The sequence below is a fragment of the Falco biarmicus genome, chromosome 1 (genome assembly GCF_023638135.1).
Source record: "Falco biarmicus isolate bFalBia1 chromosome 1, bFalBia1.pri, whole genome shotgun sequence".
NCBI classification, from domain to species: Eukaryota; Metazoa; Chordata; class Aves; order Falconiformes; family Falconidae; genus Falco; species Falco biarmicus.
This window is the reverse complement of record NC_079288.1, coordinates 67,939,131-67,961,232: the sequence shown is the minus strand read 5'-3', so window position 1 is coordinate 67,961,232 and position 22,102 is coordinate 67,939,131. Positions and strand designations below refer to the sequence as shown.

General features: G+C 38.7%; 1 protein-coding gene across 2 annotated transcripts in view; it reads left to right on the top strand.

Moving 5' to 3' along the window:
* Positions 1 to 22,102, top strand: part of CRACD (capping protein inhibiting regulator of actin dynamics) — a 132,076-nt gene that overhangs the window by 50,126 nt on the left and 59,848 nt on the right. For both annotated transcript variants that reach the window (XM_056331945.1, XM_056331935.1), the window contains exon 2: positions 11,603 to 11,739. The gene's annotated coding sequence lies outside the window, so the exon portion shown is untranslated. The remainder of the gene's footprint in view (positions 1 to 11,602; positions 11,740 to 22,102) is intronic.

Below are 22,102 nucleotides of genomic sequence, written 5' to 3'. Positions count from 1 at the left end.
AGAAAAGAAGACAGAGACAAATACTAGATCCATGCACTGGAAGTCTTATGAGAGAGAATTGGGATCTCTGGGTTTAAAAGGGCAGAACTAAAAGCAAATCTACACTTGGAATACTTCCTTGGCAGTGAAGAACCTTTTGCCCATCAATAAAAAACTGTGGTGGGCTGACCTCAGCCAGCTGCCCACCCAGCCACTCTCTCACTCCCCCTCCTCAACAGGACAGGGGGAGAAAACAAGGGGAAAAAACCAAGCTGGTGGATCAAGGTAAAGATAGGAAGATCCCTTACCAATTACTGTCACAGGCAACACAGTCGTGACTTAAGGAAGATTAATTTAATGTGTTACCAATTAAAAATAGAGTTCGATGGTGAGAAAGACAGACAAAACCTAAACCACCTTCCTCCCAACCCTTTCTTCCCAGGCTCATCCAATACACAAACAGCCATCCAATAAACATTTCAAAACTCTCAGGATTTTGGTTGCTTCACACAAATTTATCTTGCTTCTTAATTACACAAAAAGCATCCTGATACAACAACTAAATGAGGTCCCAATTCCTCAAAAAACATCCTGCTTTGTATTCCACCTCACACTCTGCGAGATGTGACCTGGCCCTGTAACAGTGGGGATGGAGCTGATGCTGAGCTTCCCTGAGGTCTCTGAGCTCTACCAGGAGAACCTGCTCCTCCAGAGAAGCAGTGGTCTCTTGTTGTCTTGCTGGAAATGCCAGGTAGGGCACAAGGGTTGATGGAATTATCACAACAGTCTTTGTTCCCATCTCCTTTCATCTCCCCTCAGGACATGCTACCTGAATGGGTTCTTTTCCAAATTTCTGCCCATTCTCATGCCCTAGGCACTTTCTCACTGAGGGAAAGTGAGAGGATTTAAGCGTCTCTGCTGCTGACAGCCGACATATTTACCTTCTACTATCTCATTGGAAAAGATGCCCTTCTGAGGTTGTTGCAGAAAAGTATGAGAAATACGGCACTGATCCATAGGATTGTCACAACTTCTTATTGCTGGGATAGCAGCAGTTCCAAAAACATGTCGAGTGCTTCTCAAACTTACAAAAAGATTTCATGATTATCCCATACAAACCATATAATTAGAGCAATCGTAACCTAGGACATTGAAAAATAACATAGGAAGGCTTCCTAATCCATACTTCTTTTCATGTGGAGAGAGAAAACATGAAAGTTTCCAGGTAAGCCAAAATATCTGCCAGGGTGGAAACTTGTTCAGTGTATCAAAACGCAGAAAGCAAAGACGAACGTGTACTGCTGTTGCTATGCTATACTTTCACAGCTACATTTCTTTCACTCTACATATATTTTCTGTCTGTCACACTGGAGGTGGTGACAGGTTTCACCACCAGCCATACCTGAAAAGGGCTATCTAAACTGCTTTAAAATGTCACTGTCTCAATAGAATGTGTGGTGTTCACAACAAACTTCACCCAGAGGATTTTTTCTGATAATTTATGATTAGAAAAAGCATCTGATAAGAATCCATTAAATGCTATGGTATCTATTCTATTAATAAATTCCTATTAAAATAAAGAATAACTCATTTTACAATTAGTTGTTTTTAAAAAAGGTTTTTACATCTGATAGACCTTCCTTTTTGTGAGAATAGCCTCTGCAAAGATGCATTTTTCAATTTGAAAAATAAACACAGTAAAGATATTCATCTATTGCTTCACTTTGCTGGGAGACAGAGCGATTTAAGTGAAGAAAAAGCATGACACTGAATAATAAGCAGTGCACATTCATCTTTTCTAGGAACTGGAGTTGTAGCTCACTACAATTACCAGAAACTGACATTTTGAATAACTGTAGAAAATTCAGTATGTTTGCTTAAGATGAAAAAAGACTTAGCAGGAAGGTTTTACAGTTGGGGGGGAAGGGAGAAGATGATTTTAAAAATATTTTTTGTTTATTCTGTTCTTTAATTCAACATAACCACAAACACCAAACTGGCATTTTCCTAGTGTGTTCCAAGATATGTCCCCTACTTAGATGAAGGGGGAAAAAGAGTTTCTAACAGAGCTGTTAATCCTTTTAAGTCATCATTTGATAGTTAAATAGATATTAATTAGTTTTAAGCTGTGTAAAGAGTCTCTTGCCCAATTAACCGTTTTATTTAAGTCTGCTCATTAATGCTGAGGAGTTTGTATTTATTTTCAGGTTAGATCAAGTTGTGAAGGGCAAGTAAAAATTCTTTGAGTTTTGAAGCTTTCCCCAATGTGTTGTAAAAACCTGAAGACTGATAGTGTGTGTGTGCCTGAGTGGGTGTGTATACACATATTTATGCACACAGATATTTTAGATTGGGTAGTACTTATCACTGCTGGTAAAAGTCTTGGAAACTTTGCTGCTGATATGGGGCAGTTCTACCTGTCACATGGACAGGTATTCATGTGCTTTCTGGAAAAGCTATATATTTTTTTCATACAAGTGTCATGGAATTGAAAGAAAAATTGTTCCACGGTACTCTGTGTGGGTTATTCCAAGAAGAGGGTAAACTACAGAGCCGCGATATGCACAAATGAGAGTTTTAATACAATTAATGCTCTCAAGTACTTTCCAGTGATTTTTCTTATTTCCTTTGGGGCTTTTCATTTTATTATAGTTTTACAGAGCTGTTTTTTCATAAATACCCATGCAATTTCTGTCTTTCACTACATGTGGCACTTTATTAGATAAACACAACAAACATTGAAAGTCCTAAGCAAGAAACAATATATCCTTGTATTTGATAGAAGACTGTCATATCTTCATACAGCAATTTATTTCCTTCCCTCATCCCTTCCTATCTCTTGAGGTTTGCATAATTCGCATTGATATCCTTAAGATATCTAGAAGCAATTAGGGAAATTATTGTCCCTCACCACTCAGTTTTCTGCCTTTTCTCTTTTTATATGTGAGAGACAAAATTTAGAAGCTCTTCAGGGATGGAACTATTGATTATCACTAAGTAATATTAATCTTGTCTGGACAACACAGCTTTTTGCATATAGATTCCTTGCAGGGAAAGAGTGCCAAATCTCTGTGCAAACCCACTTCTTAATTTCCAGATAACAGAAGTACAAGAGAGGGGGAAAGCACAAACCCTTCTGTGCCATTTTTACCACTTAGGCAACAATACATCAGTATGGGAGAAGTAGATGTGAGTCACAATGTGATAGCAAGCAAAAACACTTACCAAGATGAAGATACTGGGCTGCCAGTAACCATCAACCCCAGTTTCAGAGTCAAATTGTCATGTTAGAACAGGCTGAAAAACTATCTAGAACAAGCTGGAAAAATACGACACTTCAGGTGCTTGTACAGCTAGATGGAAAACAAGTTCTTACATGTACAGCAAAGGTGGCTTAGACCAGTTGTCAGCTAAAATTATTGCATGCAGCAGGCATGACACTCAGCTGAGTTTCCTCTCCATGTTAGTAGGATGAAGATCGTCAGTGAAGTGCTCCCTCTGTCACTTCTCTCTACAAAGAAGAAAAAAAAAAGGCATGTCAGTCACAGAGCTGCTGGCCACAAAGAATCATCCAGTGAGGCACTGGTGCATTTGGCTAACTTAACGAGAGACAACATTGCTTCTGCTCTGCCAGAGCAGGCACCTCTCCTTTTTTTTTTTTTTCCTCCTTTTTTTAAAATATTTTTTTTTCCACAGAAATCTTTGCCTTTTTTTGTTGTCCCTCAAGGGTGATGCTTGTGCCTTGAACAACGTCATTGGAAGGTCTTGCAAAATCACCATCCTGTCTCATTCAAATTCCCTTTAAAGGAGTGCTGTCCTCATGATGTCATTAAGAAACCTGTCATTATCAGGGCATTTTGGAGTAACTGAATTTTTAGTGTTAGAGACTACAAAAGTCTCTGTCAAACACCACAACCTTGAACTCACAGGTACTGGATGGGGAGCTATGATCACTCCTTATTTCATGTAGCAGCAGCTTTACCACTGTGCGAGAAGCATTTTCCTTGTTTGACTTTGTGCCAGCAGCTACCCTCTCTCCTGCCTTTTCCTGGCAGCCTTTGCCTCCTGTGTCTTCCATGCTACTACCATGTGAATGGACCGGGAAGCGAGTTGGGCTGGAGCAGCTGCAGTCACAGGTGTTGAAAGGTGAGGGAACAAAGCTGAGAAGCAAGAACAGGACCCCCAAAAGCTGCACTGATCCCACTGCCGTGTGTGTGGGGATAGTTCCCATCACTCTGTGAGGCTGGAGGAGCTGGGTGCTTACTTCAGCAGAGCTTCTGTTTCTACCTTTGGTCCCCATCTTCCCCAAGATGCTGCTGCAAGCCACAGGTTGGACCACCGTGGTCTGTGTTAACAATTTTGCATCATTTACCAGCTTAGATGCAATGACTATTTCTGTGTTCTTAAATGTAGCAAAATGTATCTTACTTCTGTCAAATGCTTCACTTCAGGAAAGCCTTGGATGAAACAAAGATGTGACAGGGATCCCTGTGTTAATTATTGAACTGTGCACTTGTTTGTCCCCAGAAGCTTCTGCTTTTTGCCACCAGTGACCTGTGGTGGTTGAGATAAAAACACAAAGCCTGTCAAAAGGAATCTACTACTGCATCAGGATGGATGCTCTTGTGTTGGCTGCCTGCTGGTGCGTGGCAGTGCTGACTAGAAGACTTTCTACCTATACAGCATGTTGGTTTTATGCTTCTCTAGTTACTCAAGGGTGAGGTCACTTGGTTCATTAATGATTTATGTTTATATAGTGCCTTTCTTCAGGCAGCAGGTAAATTTATTTCTACATGAACAAGTACCTGAAACAAATTGTTAGGGATTTCTCCACAGGCTGAGGAGGTAGTTATGAGAAGTTCCCTTTCCCTTCTATTTTTGGATACACACTAGGGTTAGGCATCATTACTCCATGAGGCTTGTGCTGCCTGTGCACTTTGTGATATGACATTCCTCAAGGAGAATTTCTCAGGCTTTTCTGTTCCTTTTTTTCTTTTTCTTTCAAGTTCTTCTGACAGTTTTTTTTTACTTTTACTTTTGTAGAGCAGGATCCTACTCCACGAGCAATTTTACAGCTCATTTAAGTCAGCCTGTAGGACGGAATTCAATTTAGATCAAATAAAGGGCATGGAAGCTGGTCATGTAACATTGCAAATAGTTCTTCTATCTATGTTTGAAAATAGTGTGGGTATATAGTCAGGAATGACACTTGTAACCACAGAACAGTGTTTTTAAATTGTGCTTTAACTGGACAGAAAATAACTGGAGGATTTTTACCATCATAAAAGAATATTGGAACAGTGGGTGACCTGCCTTATCACTGAAGGTACTGCAAGGGGAGCAGTAACATATCTTTTTCTGGGCACTAGAGGCTATAATTGGCACAATAAATAGAGAAGCAAAACCTTAGATCTTGGCAATGAAATGAAATGGTATTATTTCACATTTTTCTCTTTCAGAGTGTATTAGAAGCATTTCTAATTGAAGATGTTTGTAGTCCTTGCGAAAGAACATGATATATTGTTTTATAAGAAACAAAACCCCCTACCTCTTCTGAAGGCAGTGTTACATATAAACTGTGAGGAAGAGAAGCCTAACCCCAGGGAGAGGTTGTGTTCTCATTTATTCCTTGCCACTTTACACTTAAATTCCGCCACTGTAAGTATAACTAAATACTGCGATCAAGTGCACTTCAATTCACACTTGAGCAAGCTCCCCGTGGCTCGGGCGGGTTGAGATTAGCCAAGGATGACTGAGGAGCTGGATGGGATAGTCTGATAGAGAAGTTCTAACACCCTACAACACAGGGAAAACGACAGGTTTATTTTGGTTTAGTTGCTGTTCAGCATCAGTGAACGTAAAACTACAGCATGCTCTGGCTACGCTACAGTCCTGCGGTGTGCTGGTGCTTTGCAAGAATACACCCGTTTTCCTACTGCAGTGCCATCAAGCTCCCCTCTAAGCCCAAGTGAGTGTTTTCCCTTTTCTGTACCTCATCAGCAGTAATATTGTGCGGGCCCAGTCTTATTTACCCGTCTGTATGTCCCCCGTGTCTTTTGATGCAGCTTTGCCGTTCTTCTGTGCAAATGTAATTAACCTTCAGTGCCCTTGGCTGCGCTGGGTGGAAGTGAGGGAATGCAGAGGCGAGCGGCGTGCACAGCTGCAGTGTCTGTGCATGCAGGGGGGTGGCTGGCCCTGTGAAGTCTACTTGGTTCATATTAAGACCTGGCAGGTTTTCCTGAGAAGGCTATTCCTGTCTTTCAGTGTGGGAGATCAAAGCTTCCTTCTTCCTCAGTCTTTTGTGTGCATTTGAATTTTATCGATACAACCTTGACTGGAGAGATGACTTTTTAATTGTGTAACCCTGACCCAGGAAAATTACGATGTCAGCAGCAATTGCTCTGTAAGTCTGTCAAGATTAATTAAACCAATTTTATCCTATTTACTCATGTCATTGTTTGGCTGATGATAAATAGGTTTGTACATTTTACAAAAATATGAACGTTTTCCAATATTTTATTTCCTACACACGGAAATTACTTTCCTGGTTTCTTCTTTTCCATTTTCACAGAAGCACAGTCTGGCTGAGGTTGGGAGGCACCTCTGGAAGTCATCTGGTCCAACCCGTCTGCTCAAGCTGGGTCACCTAGAGCTGGTTGCCCAGGATTCTGCCCAGTTGGGTTTTGGGTATCTCCAAGGAGGGAGACTCCACAACCTCTCTGGGCAACCCATGGCAGTGCTTGGTCACCCTCACAGTAAAAAAGTGGTTGCTGATGTTCAGAGGGAGCCTCCAGTGTTTCGGTTTTCACCCATTGCCCCTTGTCACTGGGTATCACTGGGAAGAGCTTGGCATGGTCTTCTTTGCATCCTTTACATCCTTCTAGCTTGTTACATTTATTACAGGTATTGTTCAGAAGTATGGGCACGTAGAATACTGCTGAGAGTCAGCTCAGATATTTTTCAGTTTTGTGGTCTTTTTTTTTCATCTTAATTTTCTTACTTGGGTTTGCACCTCAGAAGAGGATTCCTTGCAAGGCATGGATGCAAATAGCTGTGTAAGGAGATCTGGGAGAAGTCTCCACTCCTACCTCTACCACTACTGAAAACTGGGAGCTGAATACTTTTACCAGGTGTTTTTCCCTCAAACACCAAACAGCTGTATGAATTAAATAACATTTCATGATATCCTAGAGCTCCAGGACGCAATAGATGTCAATGATAATAGATATGCTAAGTTACCAAAGCTTTTCTTATCCCAGGATTCATGTGCTTCTTTTTGAGATATTATTTATTAACTGTGATTTTTACACTTTCTTTTATTTGCAGTTCTCTTAGTTACTAGTTCTGAATGTTTAGCTTCTTATTTATCTCTCAAGAAAGCATATAAGAAATTTAATTTTGGCTGAGGAGTGAGAACACACTTTGCCCACCATGTTTGGTTATTGTTTTCTGCATATGGATCAAGAACGTGATTTGCTCACTATATTTGCATGAGAGGAGAAGTGCGCTTATTAATATGATGGTAGCCCCTTTTGAAAAAATCTCTGATGCTTTTGCTATGCATTTTGTTAAAAACTGTGTATCTTGCAAAAGCCTAGGAAAAGGCAGGTCAGATCATATCTGCTGGCATTTATTTTTTTTTTTCTCTTAATGAGTCCTGGCAATTGCAGTGATGGTGTTCCTTCCCCTTGAACAGTCCAAACTTTGGGAGGGAAGTAGTGTTAGATAAACTTAACCTGTTGTTCCACGGCACGCTGTGTGTGTGTACACAAGCACACATGCATATGTATGTTTAGGGATTGTGCTCCCTGCAGGGGCTAGAGAGTAAAACTCAGGTTTAGCACCATGATAAATTGTTAATATGATCTAATATGATCTCTGGAGATTGTTTATTTTCTTAGCTTTGAACAGTTGTGGACACCATGTGATGCGTTGTCAGTGATGATAACCCAAAGTAATGGAATTGTATGATGCACAACACGGAGCCGTCTCAGCCTCTAGTACAGAGAAATGTGTGTTTTAGTGGCCACCAAGGAAGTGCATGAGGGTTCTTTTGGTTTTGGTTTGAATTTAACAGCTGAACTTTGGTATCACAACATATTATTGCTTGTTAGTAAAACAACTTCTATCTTAGTACTAACTCGTCTCCTAAGCCTGACAATGCCAAAAGCGCTTTTCTGAACTGTACTATCCATAACTAATAACTAATCGCAAGCTTTTGTCAGTTAGTCTGGAAAAAAATGTATTCATGTGATAATCTGTATATTTTTGTACGTGTGCCAAATACATTAAATTATAGGTGTTATTAAAATTAATGAGAGCTAACACTGCTTCTAGTGCAGAATGATCTACCAGGTTCTAAAGAAACAATACAATTCACAGAGGGATCATCTTCCTGCTCGTGATAACAAAACACTGAATCACAGCTTTCAGTATTTTAACTGAAAGATATCTCTACACTCTATTGCTTTTTTCAGTTGTTGGCTTTCTCTGTCTGATGAGAAACAATTTTTCCCCCCCTTTAAATCAGAATCTTTCTTTACATATGAAAAAAAGTATAATGTGAGTAATATTGGTTATACTTATCTGTGCGATGCTGAACATAATATTTTCCTTTTGGAGTGTTACTCAGCTATCCTGAGAAGTTGAGACATGCCCTTAGAAAAACAGGGAGTTAACAGACAGAGGGAAAAGACGTAGCAGGGTCCTTTAGTGGACAAATATTTGATGGTTGGCCATGCTTAATTACCCACCAGTCTTGTGTTGTATGGCAAAATAACAACCATGTGGACTATGTACAAGAACAACTGTTGTCTGAGGCACTGAAAATAGACCAGTTGATCAATTTACCACTTGTAACTCTAGCATTAGGTAGGTATTTTCAGCAACCTGCTTTTATAATGGCCTTTTTCTGTTCTGAAGTTTTGTACTATTATTATGTCTTGAGGAAAGTGTTGATTATGAAAAGGTGAAGTGCAGAATAGAGAGTTCTGTGTCCTCTCACAAAACTTTCAGAAGCAGAGGCAACGTTTTGCTTCCTGTTTTCCATTTTGGTCAGATTTTCTTGGGCTCTGAGGTTTGGTATCATTGCCTCTGTCTGCTACTTATTACTGTGGGGTACAGTAATTTTCCCTAAGTGTATGCAGAGTATGTGTCTGCTTAGCTTTCTATGCTGGAAATACATATTTCTAATTTTGCATTGAGTTTTATGGAGGCATTGGAAAGGGACCATATAGAATAGTTTCCTGAAATAATCTTTCAAGGTCCAATCTTCCATGCTGTCCTGCCTGCCTGCAGGGATTTCCTTTTCATTGAGATGTTTCCCTATCCACCTGTCTCCGCTTCTTCCCCTGAGAAGAAAAAGGGTGTTAGTAAATAGAAAGAAGACCTTTTCTGTTTGTTACCGCCAGGGCAGCTCCATGCATGCTTCTTGAGCTTAGTTGTCAACACTGACTGTGCTTTAAGTTTGTTTTTCTTTCACCTTGAACAATGGAAGTCTGTATTAAAGCCAGGAGTTCAAAGTCCTTTAGATTCTGATTTTCAAGAACAATAAACTAATTCAGAGCTTGGCCTATTGCTCACATACTTCAAAACCTTAACCAGCAGAATGAAAATTGACTCTCCATAACAGCAGCCACCGGTAGATTTACTGCTCCCCTTGGGATGCACACAAGGTGATAGACCTGGAGTCTCTCAGTTACAGGAGGCTTGCTATTGCAGGTGCATTGAACTCCCGGTGTCTGCTGGTGCCACGGCCATCAGCATAAGTCAGTCAGGTGCAGGAAGGGCAGGGAAACACGTGAAAATTAGCAGCCTGTCCCACTGAGAGATGCTCTCTGCTCTGCCAGTTAACAACACAATGTCTGCTGGGTAAGGGCTGTCGGAGAGGCTGTGCGGGGAACGGCTTTTGGCTGCAGGCAGGGCTTACAGCTGTGAACTAACAGAGACCTTTGCATTTGCTTACTGGGAGTGCTTTTTGGTGAAAAAGCAAATACATTCCTGCTTGGTTTTGCTAGAACGACACTAACCCAATATCCTTTGCATGCCACAGACTTTCCATGCTCAAACCACTACTGCACATGCTGTTTTCAGTACTGCACCTTGTGCCCATAAACAAGAGGGTAGTGCTGAGTCTACATGTGAAAATTCTGTTTGAGGTTGATGTGTGTGTGTATGAGATGTTAAACATCTGGAGTTCCCAGTTACACACAAGAATAAGTTGTTCAAGACCACAGTTTGCCATATGCATTAGGAGTACCTTTTTTATTATTTTATTTTTTTAAAAATTGGCCTGACAAGCTCAGGGTATTTTCATATTGCCTTCTTGTGTTTTGTTCACAACTTGAAGATATACTGAACATTATCAGTGGCGCAGATTTAACTGGGTGCTAATTTCTCGTTTCTCAGTTTAAACAGACTTTGCCTCCTTCCAGGTGCCTCTGCTAGGATCAGCGCTGATCTAGATTATCTGTTCTGGCAGCCTGAGAGTGCCCACCAACACTTAGCCCTTGAACTTCAGCAGTAGCTGAATGTTGGTGCTAATAACCCCACAATTAAATGCCTGCAAGCTGTTCTGTTTGATTGACCATGGTCGAAAAACGCACTTATCCTTGTGTCTTCAAATGGAGCGTGATTTAGCCAATACCCTGATTACATTGTTTGGACAAAAGACTCTTCTTTGTAGCTGCCTGAGGATATAATTGTGAATGAATACAGCAAATGCTATTTAATAACTGTGCGGGAATAGGATACTTGCTACAATATCCCTATCTGATACTTACTTTTAGTTATATGCAAAATGAAGCATGAAAATTCCTAAGAGTCAAAAACTTTTGAGGGAACTTTTACATCCTGCTTTTGTTCAAAATTGCAAAATTAGTTTCAATTTTTTCAATGTAAAAGTAGTAACTAGTGAAGCCAGATGAAAAAAAACTGTTCAAAAAGTGGTTCAGTTGTTCTGTGCAATTTTACAAGGTTTTTTCACCTGTTTAAATTTTTCCTATTTTGCAGTATTTTCAAATCAATTACTATAATTTGAGTTTTTTGTAATAAGATAGGTTTTTTATTTTAAAAGGCATTTCATGCTTTGTTGCTAGAAAAATAGTTAAAACATTTTCACATACTCTGGTAGAAGTAAAATAAAAGTTATTATAAGCTCTCATTTCAATTTTTAGAATTGTTGGTTTTTCCTATTGAGAAACTAGAGTCAAAACCTGCATTTTTATTTCAGCCAAAACTACAGTAAAAACAGTGACATATTTGTCTTGAGCTATAATTGATTTAGAAGTGCAGGATGTGGCTGTTTGGAAGGAAAAATAAGAAAGTGTTTCTATTTCACTAGTTAGAAAGAGTAAAGAAAGACCATTTTGTATGAAAGTCTCAGAGGGAAATCTGAAGCTAATGAAAATTTCTCAGGTTGCAATATCTTTCTTTCTTTTTTTTTTCTTTTTTTTTTTTTTTTTTAAGACTGCAAACATCTCACATCTCAGACCATTTACAAGACCTGTGGCAGACAGAAATTGCTCAGTTTATAAGCACCTCTCAAAACAGGGAAACCAAAAAAATACTCCTAGGCTAGCTTAAAAAAGGTGAATTAAATTCTTTCTTTTCCCCTTATACCTAGGCAGTCTGGGAGAAGAATGTTAACCACTGGTCCCTAGCAGTGTATCCAGATTTCTGATCACTTATATCAAAGAAAAATCCCCATTTCAGAGAGGGTGCAAGACTGTGTGGAAGTGCCACACCGCATCTTAAAAAAAGGTAAGGAAACGTTTTTCTGCTGATCCTTTGACACTATAAGTGGTGTCTTCATTTAAAAATTCATTAAGTTGATGGCAGAAGTGAAAATTTAGGTAATAATTTAATACTGAAGTTACTTATTTTAACCTGCATGTTTTAACTTATAAAGAGAAAAAAGGAGCTTCTTTATATTAAAGGAAGGATGTAATGCATGTGTTACTGTACTTAAAACTATTTTTGGTATATCTTTTGTGTATATTTTGGAAAAAAAGAAAACAAGAACTGCGTACAATAGCAAATATTTTCTTTCCTTTCAGCCACTGAAGGTATTCTTAGCCATGCAAAGATTTATGTAGTCTCTGGTCTCTCATTTTGCTGAGACAGATATATGTTTGTAGAATGCTGCCTCTGGGAATTTGTGCTAAGTAATAGTCCACCATTTAGGCTTTTATCAGAACACATCTGCACTATTTTCCTTTCTGCCAAGTGTTGGATTGATTTGTTATTTGTAAAATATTTACAACTCTACTTCCTTAGACGCTTCAGTTCTAAAAAGTATTGTAAGAAGCTGAAAACTGTTAAAACATACTGCACTGTGCGTGTTTCCTCTGAGAGTGGAACGGCAGGAGCAGAGAAGTTTTTCCATTCAGATTTTCTTTTCTTTCCTCTCTCTCTCTCTCCCTCCCTTTTTTTGGCCTGGGAAGGATGTCAGAATTGTGAATGATAGGTAATAATTTCTTCCTAGAGTCGCTCTTCTGGAATGTAGTCCCAGGGAAAATGTGTTCACCAATCACTTTCTCTGCGAACACCCCACTCTACACTACATTTCTATCACGTTTGGTTCAGTGTCTATCTAATGCAGAAATGCTGTCTGTGCTTTTGCACAAGCCAATACGGCTCTGTTGTTCAAAGTTATTTATGTGGTTTAGAGAGTCTGTCCTACCTAACAAATATCAGCCTGTAAGTTAACAAAGACTATTAGTTAACTAAAAGTCCTGCCTTACTTGTGACTGTCTTGCCAAAATGTATGTTTGACTGGTGTGTTATGTGGCAAGAGAATGAATGATAAGCAAGTAACATCGACAACTCTTCTGAAATGGTCAGCTGGAATACATTGGCTACTTTTAAGAAAAAGGTTCTGTTTTCTTGAGATGGTTGTAGCCATGAGGATATTTTTCTGCCATAAAACCAACTACACCTCAGCCAAACACACAGAGATGTTTTTGAAATACCAATTTGCAAGATGTTCTCTGTTAATCTATTATAGGTAGGATGCATTCCTACTTTTTCAAAGCAGGAAGATACAAAGTATGCCACCACCAATGGAAAGTGCTCTGTGAAGGCAGGATACTTCTTACCTCTCTCTCTAACCTCCTATTTCCATGCCACTTGTGTGTAAGGTTTACAGATTCTGAGCTAACTTCTGTTTCCTTTTAATAGATTTCATTTTTGCATGCAATACAGCAGTTTTCAAATAGCACATTTTATACTTTGCCAAGTAAAATACAATACCTGTTGGCTTAAAATACAAATATTCAAAGAGCACTCTATGAGAGTGGTCAGTTACAATATCATCTCCAGATTAGCTAATATTAATTTCATAAAGTATGCAGGACATACATTTCTGTATAAATCTTACATAGCATTTTTCTTCCAAGAGAATTAAGGCTAGCTTTTTCTGTGACAGTGTAGCCAGTGTTCTTTCGTAACCCACCCCCGTATCCTGTTGTTAGAATATTCTGCTTTTTACTGAAAAAAATAGGAACAAAAATTTAATAGGAAGTAATTTGTACTATGAGTAAAGATTTTGCTACATGCAAAAGACTCTCTTTGTTGTAAATCATTTGTAAATGTTGTGTTAGTCAATTTTTGAACAAGTTTACTGAAGTCCAATATTTTATTTTGTCTAATACATACTCCTATTTCTAGCTCATTCTACCATTTTGCATTTTCTAGGTTAAAATGCTTACTGCTTGAGACTCATATTTATTGGTGACCTTATCCTGCTTCATCCAGAGGCTTCGGTTTTCCTTTAAGGCACACTTTTTGTTTTCATTCCTCAAAAAAAGTGGAAGAATAGGAAAACCTTTGTTCTTTATATTCCGTTAAAGTTTCTGATTTTGTTTGTATCACCCAAAGCTGTTTTTTTCCACTTTTATTCCATAATTTCTTGTTCTCCTTCTTTTGCTTCTCTTGTTCTTCATATTTACCCAATTCAGATCTCTTTCTTACAATAACTGATGACTATGGATACATTTGATTGTGTTCTTTCAGTCAATTTAGTGGAAGTACGAACAACAAAGATTTTATGAAATGAATCACTGTGCAGTAACTAGCTATGCAAATAATCTATTTCCTTATTTTAATGAAGAAGAGGACCTGCCAAGAAGACAGAGACCTTGGTTTAATCAACATTATGTTGTAGCATTTGTTCATGACTGATTTTCTAGATTTGTAGACTTCTTTGTGTTACACTTGCCATGAATTTTAGTGATGGTTAGAATAATCCTCAATGTGAAAAGTCCCTTAATTGGTGGAGCCTCTACATATTATTTGTGTGAATGAATTGGTTGTCTTCTCAAATTTAATATCACAAAAACAGCAAGGAATTCTTTCACTGTAAATGGACTCTGATTTCATGCTCTTCTGCAACTTAACCTTAGCTTGCTTTCGTGCAGAACAGTCGTGTCCTCATTCTAACCCAGTGCAGGAGTGACCCCATGCACCAGCAAAAGCTGCTCGTTTAATCCGTGGTTTGCTCACCTGGTGCCTCTGGCCGTGCAGGGCTGGGACCTGGGGTAGTGAGCTGCAGAGCTCAGCTGGGTAGCTCTGTGCTTGCACCATGCAGAAACCCCCCCTAAAAACCTCATCTGTGCTTACCAGAGCTACGTCTGCCCACTGTGCGGCCTCCCCAAGGTGTGTCCTACTTAGAAAGGACTAACTTCTTTGTCTCCTCCACGACCAAAGAAGAACAACCAAGGAGATGACCTGAAAGTCTCAGCAATTTGGAATTATGTTCACAGTTCCATGCAAAACATTTTCTGATATGCAATTGACTGAATCCCCCTGTCTGCAGAACTGCACAGAACTTTGCAGCAGGAGTTGAAAACTTGTGTGGTTAAGCCCATCTGCTGATCCTTGTAGAGTAGTAATTACAGTAAAAAAATTTAAGATTTTGATGGTCTGAAAACTATGCTGTAAATATCAAATACTTGTTTCATATATCATTAGGGGGTTATGTGTATTTCTCTCTGTGGCCAACATATAGGGAATTGGAGGCTCCCAGCTTCTGAGTCTAGGTGTTAGTGCTTCTCTTTCGAAGAGTTGTGAGATCCATGCCTAATATCTACCAGGCTGGCAACCTGTAAGCTTTTGGAAGTTGAGAGGGTTAGGGTTTTTAATTATTACTGGCAGGGAAGTGGGAGGCAGTGGGTAGATCTGTTATAAAGTGAAAGCTGCACAATTTGGGGATCTCCAAGAGAGCCTGGAGAGGCTGAATGGCACAAGATCCTGAACAGTAGCTTCCTCTGAAAGGTAATAACTGTCATGCTGAAGAAGAGTTGATCTTGATCAACTTGCTTTGAAATAATGGAAAGACAACTATAAATAAAACAACAAATGAACAGAACAAGTTGCCACGTGATATTTTTCATGTTCCTTAAGCCTCTCAATATTTAACTTAACTACTTTTGCATCTGCTCTCCTTCCCCAGGAAGCTACCCAATATGCAAAAACTTGTCTTGATAATTTTGCAATAGTTTTTTACGCTTTTACTTCCCTTGTATAAGATGGATACTATATCTATGTTAAAATCAGAGCAGTATTTACATTCAGCCTCTAGATGCCTATATTTTTTTGAATCTTTGTGCTTAATATAGATTAAAAGTTTTAGAAAAATGAATATATTAGTTTCTAAGGCAGAGCTAATTTTTTTTAAATTATTTGGTTGCAATAGTTTTGTTTGGTTCTAAATAAATTTGTTTCTTTATTTTAAATACCAAGTTATAATAGGAATTGAGGTTTTTGTTCCCAGTTAATTCAGGAGTTCCAAGCAAGATTTCCATACTCACCAGAAGTATTTTGGTGTAGCTTATATCTCAAAATGGGGCCCATACTATGAAGTCTGACTGGTTCTTGAGTTTTTTCAATGTGTTCAAAATTTCTTGTGTCAAGTCAATTTTTTCACAAGGCCAGGAGCCATGTTGACAAAATTTAGATCAGGTTCTGTTTGGGTTTTTATGTTTTGTGGTCCCACTGATGACAGAAACTTATGCAATTGAACCAGAGTTTAATTGTTATATTTAGTTTTATTATATATTATAAACTATATTTAATACATATTTAATTTGATATATATTTATAATCTATATTTAATAGTTATATTTAGTTAATCTGTAAGTTGTGGTCTTTTGATTTCTTCTATGCGAAATTCTGAGACAGTATCAATGAAGATTACTGTAAGCAAAATTATCTGAGGGCAAAAGGTGATTTATGCTCCCTGTAGTCCTTTTAGAACTGGGTCAGTTAAAGGAGCCCCTATAGTTATATTTTGTATAGCTGCCCCTACTTTAGAGTTTTAAAGTCCAAATTTGGACCTTAAGAGTAGTCAGCAATTCAGGTTTGTAGGTTTGGAACAGGCAAAAACTGACATAAATCCTGACCTGACTTTGCTAAAGTGGCTTTTGTGTTTGTGATGTCCTGCCATAAGTGTCCAGCAGCAGCTAAATAATCTTAGAAGCCCTAATTTGGGGCAAAGAAAATCTCATGCTTAATAAGGTTTAGTGCTTTCTTGAGCTGGAAGCTCACTACAGTCCTGGGCTTTAGCAGCTGACTAGGGTGGAGGGAGGTAAAGATATTCAGAAAATTCTGAAAGAATAAGATGCCCATGTAGATATCACAGCTAATTATGATATGGCATGTTAAATTCAGTACTGGCAATGGACTGACTATCTGGTCTGTATTCAAATATTTAAAATTCCCTGTGGCCTTCCTCTCCATGTGAATCAGTCTCTTAGCTGAAATGCAGCTCAGACAGAAACTTATACTGCTTTTAAAAATCTGCGCGTGCGTACTTCATTATTTTTACTTCATGTATCACTGCACTCCTTGATCTTCTCAGAGATCTGTGATGTCCTGAGCTGGCAGTAGGCACCTCTGAGGTGTATACAAGACAAGGTCCTTCTTCAGTTCCATCATCTCTATCTTTGAGTAGAAAGGGGAGCTGAACTCCTGTCATGGCTGGGTAATGTTTCCCACTGCAGGGTCCTGCTGAGTTGCCAATTTTTGTTGATATATCTTAGGATAAAACAATGCCATATAGTGCTGTTTTGTATCTTACTCTTTTTCCATATTGCATGTGTTTTTGTCTACAAGTAACACTTTTTCCCCAAAAAGAATGGTTCTGGAGATGAAGCAAGAGTATGAAAGTTATATAACCCACAGGCAAGCGTCACTAGAAAAACCCTTCAAGGCCTTTTAAACTGTTATTATAATCTTGCTATATGTTTTACAGAAGGGCAAATGCTGTAATTTTTAATGACTACCATCTTTTTAGATCTGGAAGATATAATGCACTGTTATAATACTCCTATGTAACGTAGGCAGTAAAAGCACCATTTATTGAGCCTGTTAATGTAGTTGTTTACTCCTTGGTGAAACTTAAAGTATGGAAAACATGCAACTAGATAATGTAATTTGAAGAAAATAATGTTCTGTAAAAATATTTCCTTCTACAGTATCCAGGTAGCTGATATAGTGCTTTATACTATAATACTGTTTAACACAGTTAAACTCTTTAATATAGTGTTCACGTATGGCACTATTTGCTTATTGTGTTAAATAGAAATACTACAAATATTATTTAAGGTATCTATTATAAAATTATATAAAACTATTAGTTGCTTCCATCAGTGATCAGAGGAAGGAATATAGACAGTAAGATGGAAAATGTGTTCTGCACAATGTGCCTTTCTTATTACAGGGCTCTGCGACTCCTTGGAGGTGTGACTTACTGGTACTGCTGCATTTTGTTATGAAGCAGAGCTATAATGTTCACGTATTAAAGATTTCATAATGTAATGACTGATGTACCCTCACAATACTGCTACTGCACAGTTAAAGCAACCTAAAATGTAAGACAATTTAGTGCATGAACAATGATTTAGAAATAAGGGAAACTTAGCCTTGTGTTTGATTTCAAAATCTCAGTGGCTATATAAATGTCTTCTGCTATACTTCTTGTTTCAGTAACATTTGAAAAATAAAACAAAACAAAAACACCCACCAAAAAAAATGGCTGCAGCTGAAAGCAATACTAACCCAAATGTTAACTCTGAGGTACTGGGTACAGATGATTCAGGTACTGTAAAAAAACCCTGGGTTTTCGGTTGCAAATTAAAGAGACAGAACACATTTTCAGTTTATTTACAGGGGAAGCTTCTTCCTTCCTCATAAATTACTGCAAAGATCTGTTTGTGCCTGTGCCTGTGTCTGAAAACTGTAGAGTTGACCAGGCTGGTTTTGCAGTTCCTTCTTACTGCAAATGTGTCTCCCAGTGTCCTTCTACATGGTCTGGAGCATATTTGAATGCTTGGGCTAGCAAGATTCAAGTATTTGTATAGGAAGTTTAAGTTACAGGTTTTTACAGCAGGATTTGATTTCGTGTTTTCTTCCTTGCTTCCCTTTCTTTTTTTTCCTTTTCCCCATTATTTCAAGCTGTAGCAGTGTTCAGCTTAGTTCTAGTATCTGGTGAACAAAAAGGGTCCTAGAAGCTGGCTCTGAGAAGCAATACTGTATTCAGTTTATCTTGGTTTTCCTCTTTTAATTGTAGGACTGTTAATTTAATTATATTTCTGAGTGCCTTGTCAAGGTGCATGTTCTTACACTCCATGTATGTGTCCAGTTGTTTAATATACTTTATTCAGAAACTTTTCCTGATATTGAATCTGAACTTTCTTTGGCAACGTTTTGTCCTAGAAAACACTTAGAGACTCCTAAATAACCCTACTCCTTTCATTCTATAGTCTCACAGCAAAAATCAAAGTTTATTACTGAAAGATGAAACTATCTTTAAGGTTTCAAAATATAATCTTTTTTATTCCCAGACTTATGGGGTTTCCTCCCTTAAGCTATAAAAAGAAAGCCACCGTAAGGAAATCTCCAGTGACGGAAACATAGGAAGGAATTATAGAAAACTAGATCATAAAGAAAACAATTCTTTAAGGTTCCCATTCACGAATTTGCTTGAGGAAAATTTAACTGAATTCCTCAGTTGGGGTTTTGGTGTCTTAGTTGAATGCATCTTAGTTAAAACAATACCATCTGTATATTTTACTTCTGCTGAAGTGTTATTAAATGTTAAATAGGCTGAAGACATCTTACTTATTTTCCCTAGTCATATTCCAACTGCCCTCATAGAAACTAGCACCCTTCCAAGGAAACTGGCCCAGCAATTTTAGAATTAACAGACCAAATAATACAGTTTAAAAATTTTTCAAATGAAAATGAAAGGCATTCATCATCACCAGTAGCTTACTAGATTTTAATTCATATTAAGTACATAAGGGAAATTTATATAGTCTTTGTGATGTCTATACAAAGTTGTAAATGGACAAGCCTACAATTCAGTCAGTTGAGAGTAGGAGGAAATAAGTGAAGAGATACTGAACTTTCTTATGGAAGTCTTAATTCTAAAAAACATAAAACATTTACTAAGAAGACTGAAATGCCTGGTAAACTGCTAAGAAATCTGACCTATGTTGAGCACTAGTTAGAGAAACAGAAGTTAACAGTGCTTTCTCTGGCTTTAAAGATTTGTAATCTATATCAACTAATGATATATATATTTTATATATATATATATAAAATTATATATATATCAACTAACAACTAGATGAGCAAGATCGTCCAAGCTCATTCCACAATGATGTTCGTCATATTAGTGCATCAGAGCAGACCCAGGCTATTCACCTCTTACGCGTGCTTGATTCCATTGGGGGCAGCAGGGTGTATAAACAATAGAAAGACTTTTAGGGAAGGACTTTGTATTAAAATAGATGGTTGAGCTAATTAGGGAATGGGAGCGGAGACTTTTAGATGCCTCCACTAAACACCATTTTTTCCTTATGGTTTTAAAAAGCTTGGAAGAGCTGTGCAATGGTAGCTCTGAAGAGTCAAAACACTGCTGAAAGTTGTCCCCAGAGAAGTCAGCATACAAACTCATGATCTACCAGTTCTCTGCTAATTTCATGACCTTGACTTCAGAAATCCCAAAATCCACGAGGCAGTGATTTTAATCTTTATTTAGGATTCACATGTAGCTAATCTTGTTTAAATCCTCTCTGCCTCCTTATTTTCCTCCCCCCTTCTTTTCCTTTTGTCAGCCCTTCATCCTTCACCAGTTTGCCTTAAAGGCCCAGGGTGGATGAGTCAGTGATTCCAATCTGGATCTGCTTAGATACCAACTCCCTTTTAGGGATAGCAATGTCAGGCTTTAGCTTAGTAGGCAGTCATTCTTTTTGAGTGACCTTTATGTCTAGAACTTTCTTTCTTTAGATACGGACTGCTGCACTCCTCTCTGTTTCAGGAAAGCGTGGTCTCTGCAGTCTTCTTAAAAAAAGAAAAAAAAACCCAAACCACTCAGTTCTTGGCTGCTCAGATGTTACCAATCCAATGAAGATTTAGACTGGTTTAATCTTGTGTTGATCCCTCACTTTCCTTTCTTGTCCGCTCACCAGTTGTTGTTCATCTTCGGTCACCTGAATGCCTATCTCCTCGCCTTCCTGCCTCCCACCAGTCTTCTCCTCCTCCACACTCCCAGGGAACCCCTAACACCAGCACTACCAGACCACAGGGCACCGAATGTTGCTTTTGTGTGATCTGACAGTTTGGTGGGAAGCTAATACTGTATCTCTCCCATGCTAAATAGAGAAGAGGCTGTAGGTTCTGGAATAAGGAAGGCTGAAAAGTCAGAACACCTGGTGAGAAGGAGGTCTTTCATGCTGTCAGCATGGCAGCACCTGAGTGCTCGAGCAGGCACATCTAAGATGCTTCTGAAGCACCGTAGATGCCCCAGTTGCTCCATGCTCGGGAGCTGCAACCACATGGTCAGATTAGGGGTGTCTCACTTAGAAGGGCTGAGGAAGAAGGGAACATTTTTCTCCCTCCTCACTTCTCTTGTCATCTCTAAAGCCAGGAGAAGCCTGGAAGGTTAACACATGATAATATTGTTCTGTGTTCATTTTTTCCAGTCGGCCAAAATATAGAAAATGCTTCTGTCTCTTTAAAATAGTGTGGCATTTTGTGCTGTGACTACTACTGAATGTGAAGTTATTTGAGTGAACAGAATAACTTCATGCGTGTTGAGGTGTGAGGTGACCTCATTATTCCTAAATCTGTTCCTGTTTTGTAGCACTTCTTATTTGGCTCTACTCTTTCAGCTGCTCGAGTGTTTTTATTTCTGCTCTGGTTGTGTAACAGATATTTTTTTTTTTTTAAATGTCAAAATCACAGCAACATAAGTTGGTTAGTTATGCCAACCTGGTAGAAATTTAGCTGCTCGTAGATAAGACAATAATGGAGCAAGATTAAACAGGGTTTGTGGCTTAGTAAGATAAGAAGCAACACTTGCCAGGTTTTATTTTGCTGCAAGGATGTTGATTAATACAAGGGATGCTTCTTTCCAACCAAGAGTTCTGGTAATCTAAAAGGTAACATTTTGTCTTTGCTTGCACAAAGTCAGGGTTTTAGAAAGGTGTTGGGTTGAAAACTGGTAAATTGGTGCTCCCTGCCTGCCTTCAGAAGAGCTTGTCGTGGAGAGCGCTGGTAGGCGCTCTGCAATCAGTGCCCACTCCGGGGTAGAGATGCCCATCTCCAGGGAGACACTGCTCCCTTCGGCACTTTGTGCTTTTGCTGCTGCTAAGGACCATGCCTTTGGGACTGTTTATCTGGAAATGGAGCACCTGCCCGCTTGCAAGAAAATGAAAAAAAATATTTCTCAAGACTACACTCAGGGGGTATTGGTCATTATCAAGTAGAGCTTGTTTGAAGAAGCGGGTTGGAGGTGGATGACTGTATGTACCTTTGCAAATGCCATATATTGTCAAATTTCTTATGATAACTTGAGAGTTTTTCCTTTTGGACCACCAGCATTCAAGGAACAAATGAGAGACGAGAGTCTGACTACGCTGCTTGAGAGCTCTCTTCATTGACTCCCAAGTAGTTCCAGTGGGACCTGTTTTGTCTAAATAATGCATCCCATCTTTTGTATCATTAATCACCCTTCAGACACTTCCTGGCTTCCAGTGAAGAGGTTTTCGCCTGGTTAACTGCCTGCCACTCTCATTTGATTTCTCTTACTAGCTTCAATATTCTCCACTGACTGCAT